At 37.7% G+C, this 7,285-nt stretch overlaps 1 protein-coding gene across 3 annotated transcripts in view; it reads right to left on the reverse strand.

Moving 5' to 3' along the window:
- Positions 1 to 7,285, reverse strand: part of LOC140928609 (uncharacterized) — a 105,407-nt gene that overhangs the window by 65,207 nt on the left and 32,915 nt on the right. Inside the window, exon 2 of one of the 3 annotated variants that reach the window (XM_073378386.1) lies at positions 2,077 to 2,119. The exons of 1 other annotated variant lie outside the window; for it this stretch is intronic. The gene's annotated coding sequence lies outside the window, so the exon portion shown is untranslated. Of the gene's footprint in view, positions 1 to 2,076; positions 2,155 to 7,285 lie in introns of those variants that run through there. One more of the 3 variants, XM_073378384.1, reaches the window with a different exon arrangement.

Consider the following 7,285-nt stretch of genomic DNA (forward strand, 5'->3'; position numbering starts at 1 on the left):
GAGAAGTTTACTTACCTCTGTTTGCGAGAGACAACCTTTCTAGATGTCTATAAAGACACTTGCTACTATTTGTAATAATTCATAGACCAGAGACCAGAACAGTCCATGTCATTCGCTTGCTTTTATTTTATCGCTTTAAGCCTCCAAAAAAGAAATGCTTCAATTTAACTCACCAGGGATTATCAAAACAGACTAAAGAAGGCTTATACATACTCAAAATCAGGGCTAAAGGAGTTATGTGTTTAAAAAAGATCCTCGGTGCGCTTAGCTATTGTCAGATACCTATTGACCCTACGGATTACCCTTTGTTATAGGGACGTGCCATTCGGTCTGCGTTCAGCCACTATCACTGCCAACGCACGATCAAAAGCGATGTTCATTCCAGCGGTGAAACCTACCGTATTAATTCTCATCTAACTTGCACTACTTTCAGTGTTATCTAGTACATGATTTTCAATGTCGCCTTTGTAATCTACAATACATTGGGGGAAACACGTCGCCTCAAAGACGGCTTCAATGAGCACAGCAATTACATCCATACAGAAGCTTCTGAACATTTTCTTTGTAGTAACAATTTTGACAACCATATGCTTTTGATCCCTATAAATTAAAAAAACCGGGTTTCTTCCTGTTCCTGCCCGGTTTAGAGCATTGCGTGATTGTGAGTCCTGCGCAAGTCTTGCCTAGAAGGTCAGAGTTGTCGCAATTTTTTTTTATTCCCGCGAAACTCGCACCATTTGACAACAGACCTGACGATTAAATTTGCTTTAGCCTGCGTAACAAGCGTTTCTGTGCTGTTTAGGAGCAAAGAACGAGGAACATAGAGTCAAAGACCGCGCGAAAAATGGCGCAAGTAAAGAAATGAAGTAGTTTGGCCTTTTCTCCGTTCATGGAGGAAGAGCAAAGAGGCTGTGCTGTTGCAATCTACAATGAGGGACAAAAGTGTTGAGACACTTCCGTATCATGGCCCCTTTTGCATAGTGGACATACCTATCCCCTTCCCCTGTCTACCCCAACCCCTTCCCCCCAAAATCAATGTTGTATTTTGGACCCTCAAGTCTTTCTTTCACTTCAGACAACATTGATTCGGGGAGTGAGGGGATTTACGGCGTTTATAAGGAATGAAATAATAAATGAATTAAATGTTTGACAAAAGCACCCGTTTTAAACAAGTGTGTCAACTATTTTTGTCCCTGATTTTAGCTAAATAGAGGTTTGCAAAAATTGCGTAATGTTTGTTAACGGTTAACATTCAACGGTTACCCTGTAGTGTTAGTGTGATAAAGTTTCATGTTGTTAAGGAAGGTTTTGATAGAATAACTGTAGCTGTACTATACTTTGTGCAAGACTTTTCGGTGAACTTTGATCACGGATGACAATCATGCGACCAGATATCGTCTAATCTACAGTTTATTGACAGCTAAATGCGTTTATTAAATGGATGTATCTATTTTAAAATCGACTACAGTACGTATTTCAAGGACGTAATCCAATACTACTATTGTCAATTAAGTCCGGTGTCCGCGCTCTTAATAGAGGTGTCGGCGTATGAGACGTTACTTTCTGGACCCGGCTTAGTGTTCGCTTAATAGAGGGTGTCCGCTTACTTGGCAGGGACACCTAACGAGAATATACTTCAAAACCACTTAAAACATGGTATTGTGAAACGTATTTTAGTATTTAAAAGGTAGATATCGGCATATTTTTATCCCCTAGAATTTCTCATCTGTTCGGATTTCCTAACTGAAAGTCTAGTGATCCAAAAATTATAGGATCAAAATTTCGAAAATTTCGAAAATTTCAGCCAGAAAAAAGGCTCTCGAAAATCCTAGCTGACCCTTTTAGGGTAAAAATCGTTTAAAAATGGGCAATAATACCAATTTTAGATGTTCGAAAATCCTAGGAGAGGCAGGCAAGCATGACATTTTACAACAAATGTTCCGAAAATTGTAGATCTCAAATCGTCTTCCGAACAGATATTTTCCGAAAATTAACGTTGCGTGCCCCTGAATTGGGGGTCCGCTTGATAGAGGTTTCACTGTATATTACTTTGATTTGCAAAACAACTATACTCACTTTAGCTTGCACACGCACCAATGTTATCTAGCTTTATCTCTGACAGAAGTTGCCACCGTAAAGTCTCCACTGGACCTGAACTAACTAAGATGAAAACGCTAAATTTATAATCAACGAAACGTGCCAAAAATTATAACGTATTTCCTATGCGGACATTACATAAAAGGACAGGAAATGTAGCGGTTAGCTTATCAATAAAAAACTTTTCAATAAAAACCATACTTAATGCAGGGGATAATCGATTTATAAGAACTACGATTAACGATTTATAAGCACGTTCGAGCAATTAAACGAGGAATTAATGACAAGAAATTACGTTTCAAAACCAACAAAGATTTTCCGTAATTTGTCCTTCTACTGACCGGGAATATTAAATATATTTTATGCTGATCGAGTATATAACTGTATCTATTCCAACGGCGGTATTTTAGAGATCCTCATTCATATTTAGGACCTAGAAATGTACTACTTTTAACATTCAACCATTGATTTTAATTCAGTGTGGTAGTCTCATCAACTTCTTTATCGTAGTTTTAAAAATCTGATGGGGCCGCTCGCTTCATGGTACTGCACAAACTGTTAGCACCTTTGTGGTTGTAAAATAAATTAGTATCACCTGCAAAGATAATGTTTTATGAATTGAATCATTATTTTCATTCCGATTCCTTCAAAAATTTTTATATAACACATTTTTTGTTTTCCTTGAATTTAGGATTCCTTTTGTTATCCAAGGTACTCTCTGCCCATTATCACTTTTCTTTTTACTGGGTCTCGTTAATGGTACGTTTTTGTTCAACAACTGATATAATTTAGTGTAAAAGTGATCTTAAAACCTTTTTACCGTACACACCAATATTCAATCTTCACATTCCAAGTCTTGGCAGAGGTAATTTAGCATTTTATCATCAATTAACCTAAATTTGTTTTTTTTACCCTCTTGACGTTTGAGCTTTTGCAAGCAAGTTACCCATTGTTACGAACACTAGTAAGTGATCTGAAAGATCTCACGGTAAAAAGGATACCACATTTATAGTTCTCTTCTATTTTGTTTACAAATATATTATCAATCAGGGTCGCATTAGTATTGGTTATTCTTGCTGGCCTTATGATTATGGGTAAAGTGATGAAGAAAAATATTTGTGATGAAGTGATGAATATATGAAAATCATATAATTATGTGAACTGCGGAGTGAAGAATTAAATGAAGGAAGATCATCGCAGTTATAAATGCAACTTTTGGAGTTGCGAAAAGAAAGCCTGAAAAAAAAAAAAATTCAGGCTTGTACGAGATTCGAACCCTTGACCTCTGCGAAACCGGTGCAGCGCTCTACCAATTAAGCTATAAACGTGCCAACTGGGAGCAGGTTGCAGCTGCTTTCAGTTGGCTTGTTAGCTTAATTGGTAGAGCGCTGCACTGGGTATTTCAGAGGTCAAGGGTTCAAATTCCACTTATGTCCAGGTTTCGCACATAGCAGCAAAAATTGCTATTTTTCGTGTGCGATTTCTCGCAGTTCTTTGTCATGCGAGTAAGGTTCACTCTTCTCGTGTTCGTGATCGCTTATAAAAGCCGTTTGCCGATTTTACCAAATTTGCTATACTCCAAAAAGTTTCCGCTTTACTTGCCATTTTGGCATTTAGCTGTCAGCGCAGTTAAAGCATATATCTACACGCAAAAGCCAACGCAGCCAATCTTTAAATAAAGGTTTGTTATCTAATGGTTCGAGTTATATATTCGTGAGATTCCATTGTATTTCAAGTTTTATGTTATGCCTTCTTTAACCTACAAGTTTTTGAACAAGGGATCAACATCATTAATGTATTTTTCAACTGGTAGTTTTAGTTTTCTTAATTTCGAAAACAAAGGCTCCTCTTAGTTTTCGTTGACGAAAACTGACACCCACCCCCCCCCCCCCCCCCCCACACAAAACCAATCCGATGATATACATGTATATGAAGTCGAATTACGACCGTTCAAAGGCTATCATCTGTAAAACAACCAAAAACTATAATCCGCGTGGTGACATTCTTGAAATTTAAGAGATTCTACAATCGCTACGATGATCATGAAGTCGAATGTCTGTGAATATAATTTCATTCAGCCGCAGCAAACTTGAACAGAATCACTTTATCATTATATCAAACTTCAGACACTATGATAAAGAGGAAACATTTGTCGTGACTACAAAATTGCAAAAACTATTTTTCACAATGGTCTACAGTCTGAGTAGTTACGTATTGCAGCTTCTAAGTCGGTAAAGTGAGAATCTAACAAGTGTGTATCTTGAGTGGCTTAGTGGCTTGAATGGCTTTTGGTGATTGCGAAGTCGTACGTGTGGCTTGCCATGCACAGGGTGTAAACAAACCAACTACGTGACAGACAGGTCACACGAACTAAAAGCCATGCAGGAAAGAAACTTCTACTCGCAGAGTAGAAGAGTAGTGGCAGTCTGATAATCGTATATATCTTAAAGTCTTAAAAGAAAAGATCACGTTCAAAGGCATCACTCGTATATAAAGTAAATATTATAGCGGAGCTCTCTCACGCGCGAAGCGCTCGCAGCGGAGCAAATGGGTAAGAAAATTTGGTAATCTTAGCCGAGAAAGGAAACCACGTATATCCTCTTGTAATTACATATCTAATCATGTATAATCCTTCCATTGATTTTCCACTGAAAGAAACGTAGTCTATGATTAAGTCTAATGATTGCGAGTCGGATTTTGTCGAGTCTTTGATCCAGTCATAAGTTAGGGCAATGAGTTAGAGCTTGTTTCTACGTAAGTTGAGTCCTGTTCCTTACTCCGAAGTGCCGTTAACTCAAGAATCGACTGAGCAAAAGCAAACACTGAAACAAAACTAAGTATAGAAAACTCCCAAAGCATAGGTTTAGAAAGAAAATACATGATTGTTTAGTTTAGATCCTTTCACAGACAGACGCCTATCCTGATCTACCTTCGTTATTAGGACAAATGCAACATATTCACAATCGTCCGTAACTCACCCACTCATTATCTTAGCCCGCGTAGCAGGCGTTACCAATCGAGTTATTGTGCGAAAGTTAGAGCAGGAGTAAAAAAAAAAAGGCATTTTTTTACGCTCTTGTCCCAACTTTCTCGACGAACCAGCACGGAAATGCTTGCTACGCAGGCTATCATTATCTTTGCAATCGTCTTAATCAGTGGCGTATCCAGGGGAGGGACCCGGGGGGCCCGCCTCCCCTTATTTTTGGACCAAACTGAGGCCCGTAGGGCCGAAAAAATTTATTTTTAAGACCGGGCCGCCCCCTTATCTCAGGATCCGGGTGACCGCCCCCCCCCCCCCCCCTCCCCTTATCTGAAGGATCCGCCACTGTCAATAGTGTGCTTGTATGTTTCAGGGGCACCCAAAGACTGCTTTCTGTAAAATACCGTAAAATTCCGAAAATAAGCCCCGGGGCTTATATTTTCCAAGGGGCCTTTTTGAGGGGCTTATTTTTTGAGGGGCTTATATTCGGAGGGTCTTATTTACGGAAGGAAATTTGGGTTTCAAAATCGATTGTGCTAACCTTATAGTTAGAAGTAAATTTACCACTTTTGCTTTGTTTTACTTTGCATTTGAGGGAAATTTTCCAAGTACAAGCCTCCCTATTGGAGGGGCGATTTAACGGAGGGTTTTTTCCGTACGAGTTTGGGGGGCTTATATCTGGAGGGATTATACATGGAGGGGCTTATTTTCGGAATTTTGCGCGTAACGGTATATGTTCGGAGAAGCAAATCATGATTGCCTAGAATTTCTATCACTTAAGGACGGCTAAAAATTTCTAGATGACTGTTCCATTCATGGCCAATTTCCAAAGCTTATCTTATAAATTGCCTACGATTTTCTAAAGTTTAATTTTCCCATTTTCCTTCCTAAGTTAGGCTATTTTTCGTAGAAAAAAGGGAACCTAAAATTTCGGATACAAAAATATGATGGCGTTAAGAATCAGAAAATATCTTACTTTCGTAATACGTCAAATTTTGTCTAAAAGTTTTGGAAAAATAATACTCAAGCCGTTGTCATTTCTAAAAGACTCAAGTTACCCTAGGATGACCGAACAGATACAAATTTTATAGCGCCAGCGCCGCTTAGAATGCATTTCTAGAGATCTTAAAGTACTCTGGATAGCCTAAAAAGTGTTTTCAATGTATTTAGGAGGAAACCATCGTTGGGTATCCCTGGAGTCTGAGTTCTGTATTCCAGTTAACCTCAGTATTGTTTTAACTAAAGTTTTCTTCTGTTTTTAATTATTTTTACATTTATATAAATTACTTTCGTTTACTTGTGAATTAAATACAATTTTTAGTGCGTCAGATTTTGTTTTTTTTTTTTAAAAACACTGCCTACATAGACTAGCCTTTGCTTAATTGCCTTCGCTATTTTTGGGCAGTGAGAACATAAAATTGTAAATTTGGTTTAACTGAATACTAATGAAATGAAATAAAATGAAATGAAATTTGTATCACAAAGTCAAAATTAAGAGTTAGCAAAACGTTGTTCTATAAAGCCATAATTAGATAATAGCATCATAAATAAAAATAAATCTATATAATTTGTTTTACGTAAGGACGCTTAGCGGTTTTTCAATTACAGAACCGTTGTTTACTTACACCATGGCTATTAAAGTGGAATGGTGATGAAACTCCTTAGACTCCTTTGTTATATCTTTTTGTTAGCTTTTTTGGACCTGACCGTGCACAACGTTCAATAGCATTCCTATCATTTTGAAGTTACTGACCAATAGAAACATCGCATCAATTTTTTTAGTCTCAATTTGTGAACAAAAAAAAAGGGATTGTGCATGGTCAGGGAGCTTCGAACATAAACTGCAGCACCTGTTGTTTTCAACTTCGACAACCAGCCTCCTCTACTAACTATGCTTACACCTTTGTTTTATCGCGCTGTTCCAGGCTCCGAGATAGAAATAACAGGAGGCTTACGGAGTAATAGAGTGAACTTTTTGCTGTAAAACTACAACAAATTTAGTCGTAAGGCTTTAAATCTGAAAAATGAAAGCCGTTACTTAATCATTAGATTTTAAAATCTATCCTTTTTAAATCAGATTTCTTTTAGGCACAATGGTAAGAAAAATGTATATCAGAGCCGGATTTTTGAATAACGTTACAGCCAAAATAGGGCTCTCCCCTCAAACAGAAGTAAAAAAGAAAAGGTAGCAGTGCAGCCAATCCTTTT

The sequence above is a fragment of the Porites lutea genome, chromosome 2 (assembly GCF_958299795.1).
Source record: "Porites lutea chromosome 2, jaPorLute2.1, whole genome shotgun sequence".
Classification (NCBI taxonomy): Eukaryota; Metazoa; Cnidaria; class Anthozoa; order Scleractinia; family Poritidae; genus Porites; species Porites lutea.